The 20,797-nt window shown below is 35.3% G+C and overlaps 1 pseudogene; it reads left to right on the forward strand.

Annotated features, from left to right (window-relative positions):
- The first annotated feature begins 2,811 nt into the window (after positions 1-2,811).
- The window catches only part of LOC120173854, a 35,959-nt pseudogene continuing 17,973 nt past the window's right edge, over positions 2,812-20,797 (forward strand).

Genomic DNA, 20,797 nt, shown 5'->3' on the forward strand with positions numbered 1-20,797 from the left:
CAGAACCGGATTGGTCAGCGAACCGGCCGTGCTACCGGTTTACTGGTTCAACCAGTCGAACCTGTCAGACCGGTCGTAAGAACTGGACGACGTCATAATTATTTAAAAAATTAAATAAAAATACCAAAAACATTTAATAAAAAAAATAGGTTGAACCGGTTCACGGTCCGGTCCGGTTCGAGCGGTTCAAAGCCGGTTCGAACGGTTCCTTGCGGTTCACTAAAACCGGTTCAACCGAGATAGAATGGATTGGACCAGGCAGCGGTTCCCGATTGAACCGGCCGGTCCGATTTTCAAAACACTGTTTTCAACTCTACGTTTTCTATTATCTTTATTTTCATTTTAAATTATTTGTTTTTATTTAATCCTTTTTACCAAACCCCTTTTTATCGACTGTATATCGCTTGGTCAAGGCAATTCAAACCGAGATTTAGGAATTTTCAAAGTCCCTATGGATCGACCCTTACTTCTATTTACTACATATTTCATTTATTTATTAATTGAGAATAAGGAATCTATTTTGACATCAAAACGACAGCTGTCAACTGAGCTCTCACAAGCTGCTAAAGTGTCACATATTTCCTTTACTTGAGAAATGAAACTCCTCATGCTCAGCTCTCACTTACGAATAGCCTTTAAACGATAATGGAGATTCATCATCGTTTTCCTATATCTACTTGCAAAAACCTTGGTGATAGTTACTCAAACTTATGTTGCCGTATCGACTACAACTAAATGACGGAGTATCGATGGACTCATTATGGACAACAACCACGACACAAGGGTGTTACCTTTCTTAACGAACAACTCATACGCCTCATCATCAGTTAGCGTTTCATCCTCCAAAGACACTGTCGTAGGGAGTGGAATGAGCTTACCAGTCTAAATCTTTTAGAGGTGATGGCTCCTCACAGTAGAAGCATATGTTGATTTCATAATAAAAATTATGTTCATCTAGTACGTCACTAAGTCATTTGTTAAGATATTCTACAAGGTTGCCGACGAAGAACCATCCAGATCCCCCATTGAACCAAGAGTGAACGTGGCGCAGTTACGAGCAAAACCCTACAGACCCCAAGGCTCCTAATACCATGTTGAGTTTTGAGGTTTGGATTAGAAATGAGCGCTAATCCAGTTTTTCTTTCTCATTCAAAGCATGTTAAGTTAGATCTTCACTTTGTTCGGGAAAAGGTTAGCACTGGGGATATTTGTATTAATTATGTTCATAATCGACGACAAAAAAGATGATGGTTTACTAAACCCTTTTCTCGCTCTTATTTTCTGTCGTTTCGTTACAATTTGAATGTAACTATTGATGGTATTGAAACTGTGGAAAGTAAGATGAATGTTAATCATTAAGCTATGAGCTGGAAGGTGAGCTGTTAAGAGAGTAGTCATATCTTGATAAGATTGGCGTAACTACATGGGCTGCATGGAATAGAAGGCTCCAGTAACCTTTGTATCTTTATCTATGTGGCACTCAGTAATGAAAAAGTAGAGCATTTTGTTAATTCATTTTTCAATATCAAACCTCAAAATTCAACATGTAATGATGAGTGTTATAGAGACGTTAAGATATTATTTTGAGATACATTGAGTTTTTGGGATAAATATTGGGTGAGAATTCAATAATTTCATATATTTGTACTCTTTTGTAATCTTTATATTTATAGTGGATTACTATTTCTCTCATTCTTAGAAGTAGACACACTAAACTATCTTAAATGTCATTTTTTATGTGTAATTATTTCTAAATTGATCTTGTACTATTTTTTTAGTTTACAAATTTCTAACAAATGGTTTCATGAGCTATGATTTAAGTTATGCAATTTCAAAGAATATGTTGTGTTGGTAATGCGTAAAACACTATCCCACATTGAGTGGGAAATACCACTAAGCTTGGGTATTTATAGTGTTCATTCTTCCTTCCTTTGTTGAGTGATATAGAATAAGGGACAATCTCGCGCCTTGCTGCCGTCGCCGTCGTCTTGTCTCGTCTCATGGCTCGTAAAAAAGACTTTCTTGAGTATAAAAAAGATTGTGCAATAATTGATTTTGATATTTATAGGCTGCAAAGTATCCTGGTTCGATTTAAATTTTAGAGGGAAACGATTGATTAATTAGCTATCAATTTGATTTTTGAAAATTTAAAATTTGAATAGTTAATTTCTGAAATCATGTCTGTGAAACGTTGGATGTATCTGGACAATATTTCAGCTTTGTTCAGAGTGTTTATTGTGTCAGTTACAAAGTAATTACAATAGTTACTTACAAGAGTTATAAACGGCTGGAAATTAATGGACAAATCTAGACTGCTTTAAGGCCGTATTCATTCGTTTATAACAGGAGTTTCAGATAGAATTTAAATTCAAAAATTAATCAGATTTATATCTGACTTTTTGTGGACAATTTTGCCCCTAAACTAAACCTATAAATAGAAAGGCTTTCTAAGCTTCTCAACTCACTTACAACTCTTACATCTCTTGATCCATATGTCGAACAATCTCTTCGACATGTTCCTCAAAGAAAAAAGTACCAAGATAATTTAGGACACGCTCGAGAAAAAGTATGGTGTTGATGATGCGGACATCAAGAAGTACGTCGTTGCTGAATGGCTGAGATTTCATATGATTGATGACAAACCAGTTATAAATCGAGCTGGTATTCGACATCATTGCTAAAGGAATACAAATGTGCGAGATGTTGCAAGCTAATGTCCTGATCGAGAAGCTACCTAAGTCATGGTCTAATTACTGCAACTCTCTCAAATAAAAAAAGAGGGGCATTTCGCTTAAGGAGTTGGTGGGCTATATGAAGATAGAGGAGGCTAATCATTTGAAAGATAGGGTTACTAACTCTATTGGTTATTTGTCCTTTAAAGCTAACTTGGTTGAGTATGGTGCTGCCTCAGGGTCTAAATTCAAAAATACCATGAAAAGAGAAAATCAAAACAAGAAGACGAAACCCCAGAAGGGCACCAACTTCAAGAAGCCAAAGAAGCCCAAAGCTGAAGGGAAGTCCATCAAGTGTTATGTATGCGATCTAGTCAGCCACAAAGCTTTCCAGTTCCAACATTGCTCAGACCGTCAGAATGAAAAAAACTTTGTGGAGAACAATACTAATAATGTCATCGCAGCGGTGGTTTCAGTGGTTAACCTGGTGAAGAACAGTGTTGAATGGGTCATGGACATCGTCGCTTCCAGACATTTATGTGCAAGGAAGGAGTTTTTCACCGAGTTTGAAGAAGGGGACAAAGGTGAATGTGTGTACATCAGGAACTCTAGCAGCTATGAAGTGCTAGGCAAAGGCAAGGTTTTACTCAAGCTAACTTCCGATAAAACTTTAGCCCTAAAAAATGTTCTGTATATGCATACCTTGCGTAGAAATTTAATAAATGGCAGACTTTTGAATAAGGTAGGCATTAAGTTAGTTTTTTAGGTAGATAAACTTGTACTTTCCCGAAATAATGATTATGTTGGGAAAGGTATTCTGAATGTAGGTTTGTTTGTCATAGAAACTCAACTTAATGAGAATAAAACTACCACTCCTGCTTATACTGTTGAGACTATTGATATGTGGCAAACTAGATTATGACATGTGAATATTTACTCTTGAAAGAAACTGATAAAAATGAATATTCTTCCTAAACTATACATAACTAGCTTTAACAAATGTGAGATTTGTGTAGAAACAAAGCATGTTAAACCCCACTTTAAGATAATTTCTAAGAGAAAGACTAAATTGTTATAACTTATACATACTAATCTAGCAGACTTTATAAACTTTGAAAGTAAGGGAGGAAAACACTATTACATTACTTTTGTAGATGATTATTCGAGATAAAAAAAAGTATATCTCTTAAGAACTAAAGATGAGGTTGAGAACTTCTTCCTTATTTATAAGGCAGAAGTTGAGAATCGGTTAGATAGGAGAATAAAATGAGTTAGATCATATAGAGGTGGTGAATATAGATCAAATTTCTTAAAAGAGGTGTGTGATAAGAATGACATAATTCACGAAACTTCTGCTCCTTACTTTCCTCAACAAAATGGAATAGCCGAGAGGAAAAATAGAATTTTAGAAGAGATGATGAATTCGTTGTTGATAAGTTTTGGGCTATCTTAAAACATGTGGGGGAAGTCATACTATCGAGAAATCACATTTTGAACCGAGTATCTCACAAGAAATCAAATTCTACTATATAAGAATTGTGGAAAGGCTATGCTCCAAATTTGCAATACCTGAAAGTGTGGGGTGTTTGGTTAAAGTGGGCTTAACAGACTTTAAGAAGTCCATCATCAGTCCTAAAACTATTGATGCAATGTTTATAGGGTATACTACAATCAGTTTCGCATACCGATTCATGTGTCTACAAGACTACTCTATTTGTGAATATGAGATGTTGTTTCCTTTGAAGATACTTTTCCACTAAAGAAACCTAGATTAAATGAGGAAACACAAATAGAAAAATTGTCATCCATTTCTTCTAGTATACCTGCTAGGGGTTCTCAAGAGATTGAATATAAACTTAGAAGAACTAAAAAAAGAACTGAAACATCTTTTGGACCAGACTTTATCACTTCCTTTATTTCTAAGATAAATGATTTAGACTCAATATATGATCATATAGCTCAAATTTTTTTGTTAGATGAAGATCCTAAGACTTATGAGGAAGTTATAAGATCTAATTATGCCAATTTCTAGAAAAGTGTTATTAATGAAATGATAAATAATTATATGGTTAAGAAGCCCAACGTATATGCATGAGAATTAGAGGTATAGTTGGCATGCCAAGAGTCGAGGGTTCTATGTGGTTCTTCGGGATAAAACTATGTGGTCCTTCGGGATAATCCTATATGGTCATTCGGAACAACTATGTGGCACTTCGGCTCAATTTATCTGAGTAGTGGTGACTGCATTAGTGCACAACCTCAATGTAATCAAATACCTAAAGTTATTAGTAGTATGCATTGGGCTATTAAAAACAAAGTTATATAAACTGAACCATGTCTAAAAGTATACATTTTTGTTATGAAATCAAAATTTGAATCCCTTATGAAATGTTTCTATGAAATGAATAAGAATTTATTCTATAATGTTTTATCTTACTCGTATTTGCCTCACTTAGTCAACGACTTAGCGTGTGATTGTTTCACATGTAGGTTTAAAGAAAGTAGAAGATTAAAGCTAGGAGAGGACAATATACTCTTGAAGAGGATCATATCAGAAAAATTTGAATGTAGGTTTTTTATTTTGGAAAATTTTGTTGGTATGAATTATAACATTTTAAATTGTAATGCTCTAATATATTTTGTAACCATACATCTTTATATGTATGTAAGTTATCAAATGATGTATTTTCAGTTTGAACTTTTAAAAGAAATTTTATTATAAGGGTTTCACCACTAAATTCCAATTTAGAATTTCAAATTTTATATATATTTTTTCAAGATCAAATGTTTTGAAAAGCTTATGTGACACCTCAAATTTGTATCTGGGTCGTGTACGGGTTAGGTGTGTTATATTTATTGGTATCAGAGCTATGTCTTAACTGATTTCAAGCTCGAAATAAAGTGGGTTTTGTTTTAAAAGTGTACATGCCAACTAAAAGTTTAATCTCTCTGATCTGATAAGGTAATTAGTATGTTGTCCTTACTAATGAAATAGTGATTTGATCTTAATAGATATAATATTATGTGGGCTCATAAAGTGAAGTGGGAGATAAGAATGAGGGTAGTAGTAATTTACTTGCCCCAAGTAGGCAAGGTGAAGAACAGGCACCTCAAGGAGTGCATGTATAAGACCAAGAGACCCTTTTCCAGATGTTGGATGCTATTCCTGATGTGTTTCCAACCATATGTTACCTTTTCTCCTAAGATGAATGTGGCTAAGGAGCTAATAAGTTTAGGAGCTCCTGAATTTAGAGGATAAGCTGAGGAAGATCCCGTTGTTGTGGATTTATGGTTAAATGACACTAAGATTGTGCTGGACAATCTTTATTTGTTCTAAAATGGAGAAGTTGGATGGGGTAGTCTCATTGCTATGAGGTCAAGCAAGAATATGGTAAACTAATATGACGATGCGAGCTACAAGGGACCAGGTGACATGGTGCTATTTTTGTAAGATTTTAAGAATAAGTACATCGATGATCAATTCATCCGTCAGATGAAACACGGATTTATAAGTTTGAAGCAAGGAAATCACATTGTGTATGAATATGAGTGCGAGTTCAACAAGTTGAGCAAATTTACAGTGGAGTTGGTCCCTACGGAAAAAGACTTATGTGATTGGTTTGTTGAGGGTTTGCGCCCTCGATTGAAAGAGCTATTGTTAGCACTGAATCTTTCTTCATTCCAAGAGGTTGTGAATCGAAGCAAAGCCTAGGAGATAGCTCAAAATGATAGATTTGGTGAGAAAAAGTCTGAGTGGAATAAGAGAGTTGGTGCCTCGTCAAGTGTATCGCAATCTAAGAAAAATTGAGGTTTAATTTTTTTGACCATAAACTAGATCGGAGTTAGCTATATCCTCAGGTAGAGGATCCAATCTAGGAAAAACTATATAGACTCAATCAGTGGAATCAGGAGTGGAAAGTCAAATTAATGTTAGCATTATGGTAAACAACTTAGTGGCATACGTCGAAGAGTCTCTAGAGCATGTTTTAAATGTGGAGAGATAGGATATTTTATTTGGGACTGTCTAATGATGGCCAGAGAACTTGCACAAATAGAAAGATTGGCTACTGAACCTCTGAGAGGTAGAGAACGAGGTCGATGAAAGAATCATTCCGAGTCGATCACTCAACCTGAAGTGCACTCAACTGCTAGAGTGTACAACCTTAAGACAAGTAAAGATCGCGGTGATTGGGAGATCATTTTAGGTACTTTCCATTTGTTTGATAAATCTATTTTGGTTCTAATTGAATCGGGATCAACTTACTCTTACGTTTGTAGTAAATTGGTGAATAACTTGAGAATTAAGTTAGAACCTATTAGTAGTGAGGTAATTGTGACTAACCCATTACGGCATATTGCCAGGGTGAAACAAATTTGTCTAGGGTGTTCTATAAAGATTCAGGGAATTAAATTCCCAATTAATCTAATGTAATTTCCTTTTTAAGAGTTTGAGGTTATCTTGGGAATGGATTGGTTGTATCATTATCATGTCAATGTGGATTGTCGATTAAAGTGAGTAGCTTTGAGAAGTCCCAATGGATCGAAAGTTAGTGTGGTCAGTGAGAGACTCAACCCCTTAGCTAATGTGATATCGGTAATTTTAACTAAGAAGCTAATTAGGCAAGGGTGTCAAGCTTTCATCTCCAATGTGATCGATACTCGACCTAAGGAAAGAAGATTGGAAGATATTCCGACTGTCCGAGAGTTCCTAGAAGTATTTCCTGATGAATGACCAGGATTACCCCCAAACAGAGAGGTAGAGTTTTAAATTAAGATTTTACTAGGATCGACACCAATTTCGATGGCCCCTTACCGAATAGCCCCAAAAGAACTGGGTGAGCTAAAGAATCAGCTGCAAGAGCTTTTGGATAAAGGATTTATCAGACCCAGTGTATCGCCTTGGGGTGCGTCGGTACTGTTTGTAAAGAAGAAAGATGGTTTGATGCGTCTTTTTATTGATTACCGACAACTTAATAAAGTGACTATAAAGAATAAGTATCCTCTCCCAATAATCGACGATTTATTTGATTAGCTAAGGGGAGTTTCGGTGTTTTCCAAGATTGATTTATGTTCTAACTGCCACCAGTTAAAGATTCAGGAGAGAGACATTCCAAAGACAACATGGTCATTATGAATTCGTTGTCATGTTGTTTGGGTTAACTAATGCACCTGTTGTGTTTATGGATCTCATGAATAGAGTGTTTCAGTCCTATCTCGATCAGTTCATAGTCATCTTTATTGATGATATCTTTGTGTATTAAAAAACAAATGAGGAGCATGAAACTTATCTGTGGGTGATTCTTCAAACACTAAAAGATAAGAAGCTTTATTCTAAGTTATCTAAATACGAGTTTTTGTTATCATAAGTAATGTTTCTTAGACATGTGGTTTATGCATAGGGGATTCGGGTGGATCCTCAGAAGGTAAAAGCTATATTAGATTGGGAAATTACAAAGAATGTGTTAGAAGTTCAAAGTTTCCTAGGTCTTACAGGATATTATCGAAGGTTCGTTAATCTCTCTGATCTGATAAGGTAATTAGTATGTTGTCCTTACTAATGAAATAGTGATTTGATCTTAATAGATATAATATTATGTGGGCTCCTAAAGTGAAGTGGGAGATAAGAATGAGGGTAGTAGTAATTTACTTGCCCCAAGTAGGCAAGGTGAAGAACATGCACCTCAAGGAGTGCATGTATAAGACCAAGAGACCCTTTTCCAGATGTTGGATGCTATTCTGATGTGTTTCCAACCATATGTTACCTTTTCTCCTAAGATGAATGTGGCTAAGGAGCTAATAAGTTTAGGAGCTCCTGAATTTAGAGGATAAGCTGAGGAAGATCCTGTTGTTGTGGATTTATGGTTAAATGACACTAAGATTGTGCTGGACAATCTTTATTTGTTCTAAAATGGAGAAGTTGGATGGGGTAGTCTCATTACTATGAGGTCAAGCAAGAATATGGTAAACTAATGTGACGATGCGAGCTACAAGGGACCAGGTGACATGGTGCTATTTTTGTAAGATTTTAAGAATAAGTACATCGATGATCAATTCATCCGTCAGATGAAACAAGGATTTATAAGTTTGAAGCAAGGAAATCGCATTGTGTATGAATATGAGTGCGAGTTCAACAAGTTGAGCAAATTTACAGTGGAGTTGGTCCCTACGGAAAAAGACTTTTGTGATTGGTTTGTTGAGGGTTTGCGCCCTCGATTGAAAGAGCTATTGTTAGAACTGAATCTTTCTTCATTCCAAGAGGTTGTGAATCGAAGCAAAGCCTAGGAGATAGCTCAAAATGATAGATTTGGTGAGAAAAAGTCTGAGTGGAATAAGAGAGTTGGTGCCTCGTCAAGTGTATCGCAATCTAAGAAAAATTGAGGTTTAATTTTTTTGACCATAAACTAGATCGGAGTTAGCTATATCCTCAGGTAGAGGATCCAATCTAGGAAAAACTATATAGACTCAATCAGTGGAATCAGGAGTGGAAAGTCAAATTAATGTTAGCATTATGGTAAACAACTTAGTGGCATACGTCGAAGAGTCTCTAGAGCATGTTTTAAATGTGGAGAGATAGGACATTTTATTTGGGACTGTCTAATGATGGCCAGAGAACTTGCATAAATATAAAGATTGGCTACTGAACCTCTGAGAGGTAGAGAACGAGGTCGATGAAAGAATCAGTCCGAGTCGATCACTCAACCTGAAGTGCGCTCAACTGCTCGAGTGTACAACCTTAAGACAAGTAAAGATCGCGGTGATTGGGAGATCATTGCAGGTACTTTCCATTTGTTTGATAAATCTATTTTGGTTCTAATTGAATCGGGATCAACTTACTCTTACGTTTGTAGTAAATTGGTGAATAACTTGAGAATTAAGTTAGAACCTATTAGTAGTGAGGTAATTGTGACTAACCCATTACGTCATATTGCCAGGGTGAAACAAATTTGTCTAGGGTGTTCTATAAAGATTCAGGGAATTAAATTCCCTATTAATCTAATGTAATTTCCTTTTTAAGAGTTTGAGGTTATCTTGGGAATGGATTGGTTGTATCATTATCATGTCAATGTGGATTGTCGATTAAAGCGAGTAGCTTTGAGAAGTCCCAATGGATCGAAAGTTAGTGTGGTCAGTGAGAGACTCAACCCCTTAGCTAATGTGATATCGGTAATTTTAACTAAGAAGCTAATTAGGCAAGGGTGTCAAGCTTTCATCTCCAATGTGATCGATACTCGACATAAGGAAAGAAGATTGGAAGATATTCCGACTGTCCGAGAGTTCCTAGAAGTATTTCCTGATAAATGACCAGGATTACCCCCAAACAGAGAGGTAGAGTTTTAAATTAAGATTTTACTAGGATCGACACCAATTTCGATGGCCCCTTACCGAATAGCCCCAAAAGAACTGGGTGAGCTAAAGAATCAGCTGCAAGAGCTTTTGGATAAAGGATTTATCAGACCCAGTGTATCGCCTTGGGGTGCGTCGGTACTGTTTGTAAAGAAGAAAGATGGTTTGATGCGTCTTTTTATTGATTACCGACAACTTAATAAAGTGACTATAAAGAATAAGTATCCTCTCCCAATAATCGACGATTTATTTGATTAGCTAAAGGGAGTTTCGGTGTTTTCCAAGATTGATTTATGTTCTAACTGCCACCAGTTAAAGATTCAGGAGAGAGACATTCCAAAGACAACATGGTCATTATGAATTCGTAGTCATGTTGTTTGGGTTAACTAATGCACCTGTTGTGTTTATGGATCTCATGAATAGAGTGTTTCAGTCCTATCTCGATCAGTTCATAGTCATCTTCATTGATGATATCTTTGTGTATTAAAAAACAAATGAGGAGCATGAAACTTATCTGTGGGTGATTCTTCAAACACTAAAAGATAAGAAACTTTATTCTAAGTTATCTAAATATGAGTTTTTGTTATCATAAGTAATGTTTCTTAGACATGTGGTTTATGCATAGGGGATTCGGGTGGATCCTCAGAAGGTAAAAGCTATATTAGATTGGGAAATTACAAAGAATGTGTCAGAAGTTCAAAGTTTCCTAGGTCTTACAGGATATTATTGAAGGTTCGTTAAGAACTTCTCGATGATAACTGTCGCAACCAGTTTTCGTCCGGGCACGAAATATTAAATTTGGCGGGAAAAGTGATGTGAATAAATGGTTTTGAAAATAATTTGGGAGTCGCCATCGGCCTTTTGGGTCAGGTAGGTCGAATACCTAAAAAATATCTTTTAAAAGAGTTTTAAGAAAACATCAATTAAAAAAATTTAAACTGATCTGCGTTTATAACCAAAAATTCGTTCTTTTTAATAATAAAAAGGGATTCGTGGTCGGTTACGTTTAGGGAAGGATTAGCATCCCTAAAACGCCCAAAAATTGGTACTTTTTAATTATAAATTGTCTCTATTATTAAAATTTAAAAATTCAAAAATTTATTTAATTTATAATCCTATTATTTTCAAAATTATATTTATTTAAAAAATATCCGAAAAGAACTTCTAGGTGCCTTAAGACAGCTCTTTTCTTTGATATTGATAAATATTAATTTAAATAATATTATTTACTTTTTAATTTTTAAAATATCAGAATAGGACATCCAGTTGTATTAAGACTGTCCTTTTCTTCGATATTGAAAAAATATTAAAATAATTTATTTTAAAAAATATTTATTATTTTATCATATATATTTATGACTATATAATAATAGTAAAAATATTTAAATATATAAACAATTAAAACAATAAAAATACAATTAGAACGATATATTTAAAAGCAGTAAAATAAATGAAAACATTTAAAATTAGTGACTAAATTATAGTAAAAATTAAAATTAAAAACCTAATTCATAATTAATCAAAATTATAGGGTTTAAACATGTTATTTTCTTATTTTATTAATTTAGTGACTAATTTAAAACTATATAAAATTCGAATATCATATTAAAATAAATTAAAAATATATACTCGGGATTAAAATATTATTTATCAAAATTAAAGGACTAAATATGATATTTATCTTAAATATATTATTAATACGGTTAATGGCTAAAATATAAATAAATAAAATGTAGAGACCAAATTAAAAGGATCAAAAATTTGATTCAGTGACTAAAAGGTAAAGATTACAAATTAAAGGGATGGCGGACGAGATTAATCTTTTTGTTAATTACGGACAGATCCCTCCCCAAAACGGCGTCGTTTGGGGAGGGCTATTTAAGCCCATTCATAGCTGGCCCGAAGGGCCAGCAGCTCATTCCTTTCTTCTTCTTCTTCTCTCAAAAACGAGAGAAAAAGCTCTCTCTTCCTTCTCTCTTAATTCCCTCACCGGAGGGAATTCCGGCGCCGATAGCCACCGCCAACCTCACCGCCGGCCACCGCCTCCGGTGGCCGGAAAATAAAACTTTATACCATAATGTAGATCGGATCGTCCTAATGACGATTCCGGTATTTGTTTACCTTAAAAAGCTCTCAATCGGAGCAAATCTTTAAAAATACCTTCGGTTTTCGAAGGTTTGTTGTGGAGCGTGGAGGCGCGTGGTTACTCCGGTGGTGGTGTGGCTTTCCTCGGTAAGTCTCTTCTTCCTTTTTCTCTCTTTTTTTCCTTCTGGTTCTTTGCTGCTGAGATCGTTGGTACTAGTTTGTTTTTTTTTTCTTTCTCTGTCTTTTTTTTTTCTCCGTTCTCTGTCTCTCTCCTTTCTTTTTTTTTTCAGATGGGGTGGTGGCTTTTATAGCCACCACGGTGTTCGTCTCAGACCGGTCCGAAGAGGGGGCCTCGGTGAGTCACCGGACTACCAGTGGTGACTTACCCGTAGCCTTGCATGGACGGCTGGCGTTGATCTTCTGGAGTCTTCCTTCTGGACGTGGCAGCGGCGGAGTCTTCTGGAAGCAGCAGCAGCGGCGGCCGCGTGGCCCTAGGGTATCATACCTAGGGTTTGTGCTGGATGAGTGTGGGCCGTTGGATCTCTCAGATCCAACGGCTGTGATGATGAGGCGGCTGGGATTAGGGTTAGGAAATCCTAACTGAAACCCTAAATAGTTTTGGGTTTCAGTTTGGTTTGGGCCAGAAAATTGGTTTGTAATTATTTATTATTTTTTTTTAATAATATATATATATATATGTATTTAATAATAATAATAATAATAATGATAATAATAATAATAATAATAATAATAATAATAATAATAATAATAATAATGATAATAATAATAATAATAATAATAATAATAATAATAATAATAATTATAGTAATATGGATAAAAAATTAGTATCTTCAGCTGCCCCTCTTTGCTCATTCTTGTGTTAACAAGAATAGGGCAAAGATGAAAAGATAAAATTTTTTTATCCATTTGACTTTACTTTGATCATAATGGAGATATTGAGTAAATTCTTCTCTCTCTCCAAATAAGTTCTTCTTATTATGAACTTTCTGCTGGGGATAATGATGACCTCCTTTCTGTGATAGAGTCATTCAAAAGGTTGAATAAGCTCTTGATGAGTTCTTCTCATTATGAACCTTTTTTAGAAAGGCTGATGTTAATCTATCTCCTTCTGTGATAGAATTATGCCAAAAGTTGAACAAGTTCTTCTTATTATGAACTTCTTCTTTTTTCTTCAGATGAGTTCTTCTCATTGTGAACTTCTCCGGAAAAGATAATCAAGTGATGAATTCAAACAAAAAGTTGAACAAGTTCTTCTCATTATGAACTTCTTCTTCCTTCTTCAGATGAGTTCTTCTCATTATGAACCTTCTCTGGCAATGATGATCCATCAAATGATGAATTTAAACAAAAAGTTGAACAAGTTCTTCTCATTATGAACTTCTTCTTCCTTCTTCAGATGAGTTCTTCTCATTATGAACCTTCTCTGGCAATGATGATCCATCAAATGATGAATTTAAACAAAAAGTTGAACAAGTTCTTCTCATTATGAACTTCTTCTTCCTTCTTCAGATGAGTTCTTCTCATTATGAACCTTCTCTGGCAATGATGATCCATCAAATGATGAATTTAAACAAAAAGTTGAACAAGTTCTTCTCGTTATGAACTTCTTCTTCCTTCTTCAGATGAGTTCTTCTCATTATGAACCTTCTCTGGCAATGATGATCCATCAAATGATGAATTTAAACAAAAAGTTGAACAAGTTCTTCTCATTATGAACTTCTTCTTCCTTCTTCAGATGAGTTCTTCTCATTATGAACCTTCTCTGGCAATGAATGATCCATCAAGTGGATTTGAAATCTTTGCTAAAATCTTTGAAATTTCTGTTAACAATTCAACAAGAATAAAAATGAATGAAAATGCATCTATTTTTGCAAATGCTTAAATATGATGCATGAATATTAAGTTGTTTAATTTTAGACTGGTGAATTGAGTATTTCTTCAATTATAAAAACCCAATATATCTATCTTCTTCAAATCAAAGAATCTATCATTTTTGACAAATGTAGATGTAGATATAATGTCACAAAACCTCTTGAGAATAAAAACTCAATAGTATAGGCTCTTGAAAAGCTTGCATTCTGGCAACATGTTGATTCTGATAACAACTCATCTGATTATGAAGTGACCTTTCAAGATGATTTCTGATTCTGATGAGGAGAATAAACTCAATAGTATGACTAAGGCTGCTGATGTACTTCTTCTAGTAAAAGATAGGAAGTCATTACGCAATGATCCCAATTACAAGCAAAGGCAAAACTTGGGCTATGATTTTTGAAAAGGAAGAAGCAGAGGAAGTTTGAAAAGAAGCTTCTTAATGAAGATAATCAATGCAGTTCATCTTTCAATTCCAACGATCGGTTTTGGGGTTCCTACTGAATCAGATCAGATAACTCAAAGAACACTTCCAGAAGATGCTATTGACACATTCATCTTCCAAATTCAATGATCGTTCTGTCCAACCAGATCAGATAACTCAAAGAACACTTCCAGAAGATGCTATTGGCAAATTCATCTTCTAAATTCACTGATTGGTTCTGTTCAACCAGATCAGATAACTCAAAGAACACTTCCAGAAGATGCTATTGACATATTCATCTTCTAAATTCACTGATTGGTTCTGTTCAACCAGATCAGATAACTCAAAGAACACTTCCAGAAGATGCTATTCTGTCTAATCAGATCAGATAACTCAAAGAACACTTCCAGAAGATGCTATTGACACATTCATCTTCCAAATTCAATGATCGTTCTGTCCAACCAGATCAGATAACTCAAAGAACACTTCCAGAAGATGCTATTGGCACAATCATTTGTTCTATTTAATGTTTGGACTGGGATATCACAGTACTTATTCGATGTAAAGCCAGAATTTGTAGATTCGAAGCATTTTCATGCTGTCATACTGAAAATAGGCTATATTCATAATCTGCCAATTAAGAACAGAGTTTCTCTTATTCTGCTTCTTTCATGTGCTGATGCTTTTCCATTGACAAAGAAATGATGGCCTTCTTGGAATCCAAGAATAAAGTTAAACTGTTTATAAACATGTACAGGAAATGCCAAATTGACAGAAAGGATCTGTAAGGTTCTTGAAGCTTATGACAATGAGCCACCTTAGAGTGTCCAGAAGTATGTTCTTAATGAATGCTGAAAATGGAATCTAGTATGGGTTGGAAGGAATAAAGTTGCTCCACTTGAACCTGATGAGGTGGAAATACTTCTAGGTTTCCTTAAAAACCATACATAAGGATCTGTTTAGAGACATATTTCCCAGTGATATCAGTGTCTTGTTTCTTTTTGCTGGAATCAGTATTGCAAAGATCGCCTTCTATTATCTCAGTATATCTTTGAAAACAGATGTGCAAGAACTGAATGGTGATCGGTTGGAGCCATTGATGAGTAGATTTGGCGGATTCGACCTTGTTGTCGGTAGCACCACTTGTAACAATCTTGATGTTCATGGCTTTAAGCTAGTGATGATTTGCCTACTTTGTATTCCATGTATTTAAAAGTATTAATCATAAAGTGATATTCAGAAATCTTTAAATTATTTCAAAATTATGTTAATTCAATAGAAAAGAATAAATTGAATTTCCAAAAATAAATTAAATCTCAAATAAATTGAACTTGAAATAGATAGAATTGTATTCAAAGTTATGGCAAGCATAAGAATGATAAAAATTCAAATGTCTCAACAAATTATAAGCATAAGTATTTCTAAATTAATCAAGTTGATACAATTTAGAGTAATGATGTAAGCTTTTGTCTGGAAGATCTCAAACGTTGTCAAAATGCTTGTGGATGTGAAGTTTCTCCCAAACTATCAAAATCTTAAAAGAATTCAATTGCCGGATGCCTAATATCAACCTGCATTTGAGCCGCCTTTTCAGGTTTTCAACTCAAATCCTTCCTTTGATTACAAGATGCCCTTTGCGGGTTTTCACCTTGACCCCCTTTTTCTTTTTTCCTTTTTTTTTTCTTTTTCATTTTTTTTTCATTTTTTTTTCTTCAAGCATAATATTTCTTGACAGAATCCGAGTTTATTGGATTTTTCAGAATTTTTCCATCCATTTCTGCCAAGATCAACGCTCCTCCGGAAAAGGCCTTTTTCACAACGTATGGCCCTTCCCAATTAGGCATCCATTTCCCACGGAAATCTTTATGTATAGGCAAGATCTTTTTTAGTACTAGATCACCCTCTTGGAATTCTCTTGGATGTACTTTCTTATCATGAGACTTCATCATCCGTTTTTGATATATCTGTCCATGGCAAATAGCTTTCAATCTTTTCTCTTCAATAAGGTTCAATTGATCAAATCTAGCTTGGATCCATTCAGATTCATCCAATTTTATTTCTCTCAATATTCGGAGCGATGGAATCTCAACTTCAATTGGTAAGACTGCTTCCATTCCATAGACTAGAGAAAACGGCGTTGCCCCAGTAGATGTTCGAACAGTAGTTCGGTATGCATATAGAGCAAAAGATAACTTCTCGTGCCAATCTTTGTAAGTTTCAGTGGTCTTTGTAATGATTCTCTTGATGTTCTTATTTGCTGCTTCAACTGCCCCATTCATCTTTGGACGATAGGCCACTGAATTTGCATGTTTGATCTTAAACTGTGCACAAAGTTCGGTCATCATTTTGTTGTTCAAGTTCAGAGCATTATCTGTAATGATCCTTTCTGGTAGGCCATATCGGCAAACTATCTCTTTCTTTATGAATTTGCAGACTGTGGACCTCTTAATATTGGTGTATGAAGCAGCTTCAACCCATTTGGTAAAATAATCAATTGCCACAAGGATGAAGCAATGTCCATTCGATGCTTTTGGTGTGATTGCCCCAATGACATCTATTCCCCACATAGAAAATGGCCAGGGTGCTGTCATTACATGTAAAGGAGATGGGGGTACATGAATCTTGTCTGCATATATCTGGCATTTATGACATTTCCTTGCGTAATCAATGCAATCTGTGTACATGGTAGCCCAATAGTATCCATATCACATTATTTTTCTGGCCATGGAAAGGCCATTTGCATGCGTTCCACATATTCCACTGTGTACTTCTTCAATGACGTTTCGAGCTTCGCTGGTATTTAAACATCTCAATAGCATTTGATCACTGCTTCTTCTATACATAATCTCTCCATCAATAAAATATCCAGCAGCCATTCTTCTCAAAGTTCTTTTATCAATTTCTGATGCATTTGGTGGATAACTTTGATTTTTGATATATTGCAGAATATCATGATACCATGGTTTACCATCTACCTCTTCTTCCACACTATAACAATGTGCAGTAATTTCATATACTTGCATCTTGATTGGCATCATATCAACTTTCTTAGTTGCTTGAAACATAGCAGGTAATGTAGCCAAAGCATCTGCCATTTGATTTTCTTCTCGAGGGAGATAATTAAATGTAACTCTCTCAAATTCTTTCACTAATTCGAGGGTAAAATTTCGGTATTCCAACAATTTGGGATCTTTTGTTTCCCATTCTCCTCGCAATTGATATACCACCAAGGATGAATCTCCATATATCTTGAGAAATTTGATTTTTCTTTCTATAGCTGCTTTCAATCCCATGACACAAGCTTCATATTCCGCCATGTTATTGGTGCAAAAGAACTCCAGTCTACTCGTAAAGGGATAATGAATATTTTCTGGAGAAATTAACACTGCCCCGATTCCTCGTCCTAAAGCATTAGATGCTCCGTCAAAATAAAGCTTCCAAGTTGCAAATTCATCATTTGTTCTGACTTCTTCATTCATGGATATGTACAACAGATCTTCATCGGGAAAATTAAAGTTCAAAGGCTGATAATCATTGGATGCACGACTGGCCAGAAAATCAGCTATGACACTTCCTTTTATTGCTTTTTGGTTGACATATACAATATCAAACTCGGATAATAACATCTGCCATCTAGCCATTCTGCCTGTCAAAGCCGGTGATTCCATTAAGAACTTTAAAGGATCAAGTTTGGATATCAACCAAGTAGTATGGTATAACATATATTGTCTGAGTCTTCGAGTAGTCCACACCAAAGCACAACATAATTTTTGTATTGGTGGATATCGAACTTCACAATCAGTAAATTTCTTGCTCAGATAATAAATAGCTTTTTCTTTCCTTCCTGATTCATCATGCTGTCCTAGTACATATCCCATCGAATTTTCGAAGACCGTCAAGTAAAGAATTAATGGTCTATCAGGTATTGGTGATACTAAAATGGGGGCATTGGATAAATACTTCTTAATAATATCCAAAGTTTCTTGACATTCTTCATTCCAGACTTCAGGATTATTCTTTCGAAGTAATTTGAACACTGGATCACATTTGTCAGTTAATTGAGAAATGAACCGAGATATATAATTTAATCTCCCCAAAAAGCCTCGAACTTCTTTTTTTGTGTTGGGTGGTGGAAGATCTTGAATTGCTTTTACTTTATCTGGATCAATCTCAATTCCTTTTTTGCTGACTACAAATCCCAAAAGTTTCCCAGAAGTTACCCCAAAAGTGCATTTAGCAGGGTTAAGCTTTAATTGATACTTCCTCAATCTCTGGAAAAGCTTCCTCAGATTTTGAATATGTTCTTCTTCCGTTCTGGATTTGGCAATCATGTCATCTACATATACTTCAATCTCTTTGTGCATCATGTCATGAAACAAAGTTACCATGGCTCTTTGATATGTTGCCCCTGCATTTTTCAATCCAAATGGCATCACTTTATAACAGAATGTGCCCCACATGGTTATAAATGTTGTTTTCTCCATGTCTTCAGGATTCATTTTTATCTGATTATATCCTGAAAAGCCATCCATAAATGAAAACCATGCATGCCCTGCAGTATTGTCCACCAATGTGTCTATGTGGGGTAATGGAAAACTATCTTTCGGACTAGCTTTGTTGAGATCTCTGTAATCCACGCACATTCGAACTTTTCCATTTTTCTTAGGTACGGGAACAATGTTGGCTACCCATTCTGGGTATTTAGATGCCTGTAGGAAACCTGCATTGATTTGCTTCATCACTTCTTCTTTGATTTGCAACAACATTTCTGGCCTCATTCTTCTGAGCTTTTGTTGGATTGGTTTATATTCTGGATTGATTGGAAGCTTATGTATCACTATATCTGTGCTCAAACCAGGCATATCTTGATAAGACCATGCAAAGATATCTTTGAACTCTTGAAGGAGATTTATCAATTCTTGTTTTATCTGGACTGTCAGAGTGGTACCAATTTTCACCTCTTTTATTTTTTCATCTGTTCCCAAATTCACAGTCTCAACCTCTTCCTTGTGTGGTAGAATTTGTTTGTCCTCTTTTTCTACCAATCTTAATAGTTCAGTAGGAACATCCCATTCCAGTTCATCTTCACAACCATTGATTTCTTCCAGACATATAGGCTGCTCTAAATTTATCACTGGATTAAATCTAGGAATACACATGCTATTAACACGGTGACACCTGCAAATTTAAGTCGGACATATTTCCGAAAGAATATAGTAAATTTATGAAATGTAAAAATGTAATAAAATGTAAAGAATGATTGCCATCTGAAAATTTTAAAGAAAGTTCCTTATATTTAACATAATTTCTTTTACAAAATAACAAAAAGTTTTCATATTTTTGAGCTAAACATAAAGATTAGTTCTGAATATTACTCTGCATTAATATTAAAAACTATAGGAAGATCTTCAGCGGTCCAATTGGTGAGTGTTTCTCCAGGAAGACATGGTCGAATCCTATCCAAGTATTTGCCAGTTTTGTTGTCATTCATGATCATGTTGACAAATAATCCATTCATAGCTTCTTCAACTATGTCTTGATCTTTCGTCAACTTCTCTTCTTTAAAGGCTTCAACAAGCTGCTGTTCTACATTAATTGTTCCCCCTGATCTGAATATGGTTTTCAACTGTGGGAAAGACATGTGTTTCCAAAGGATTTCTCCTCCTTTCAATTTTGCCTTTCTGTCTTCACATCTTCTTTTTCATCTCTTTGTTCTTTTGCTGAAGATTGGGCTTAAACCCTAGCCCAAAACGGTCTTTTTTCATCTTTATACTGATAGGAACTGAAATCCCTTGAAGATTCTTTCCTAGACCTCTCCCAGTTTTAGCTCCGATGCCTAAAGTTTGTTGTACCGTCATCTTGGTGCAATCAGACAATCTGGGATATGGAATTTTGCTTCCTTCTGCAATAAAGGTTGCATTTACAAATTCAAGAGCTCGAAAAGAGCATTCAAGAGCCTCATCATTGGTGTCGATATATGGAACATCGCTCGTTACAGACGCAATGATTTCTTCTTCAGCACTAATGCATATTAGTTGTCCATCAACAACAAATTTCAATTTTTTGATGTAATGAAGAAGGAACGGCTCCTGCTGAATGAATCCATGGCCTCCCTAATAGACAATTATATGTGGGGTGGATGTCCATCACCACAAAGTCAATATTGTACACGACTGGGCCGATTAACAACGGTATTTCCATTTTCCCAAGCACTTCTTTTTGAGTACCATCAAATGCTCGTACTACATTCTGATAACTCTTCATGTGTGATTGATCCAGAGGCATTCTTTGAAGTGTAACTAGAGGCATCAGGTTGAGAGCAGATCCATTGTCAATCAATACTCCTGGCAACACATGACCATGACAATGTGTCGTGATG

Source organism: Hibiscus syriacus, unplaced genomic scaffold, assembly GCF_006381635.1.
Source record: "Hibiscus syriacus cultivar Baekdansim isolate YM2019G1 unplaced genomic scaffold, ASM638163v2 tig00111989_pilon, whole genome shotgun sequence".
Taxonomy (NCBI): domain Eukaryota; kingdom Viridiplantae; phylum Streptophyta; class Magnoliopsida; order Malvales; family Malvaceae; genus Hibiscus; species Hibiscus syriacus.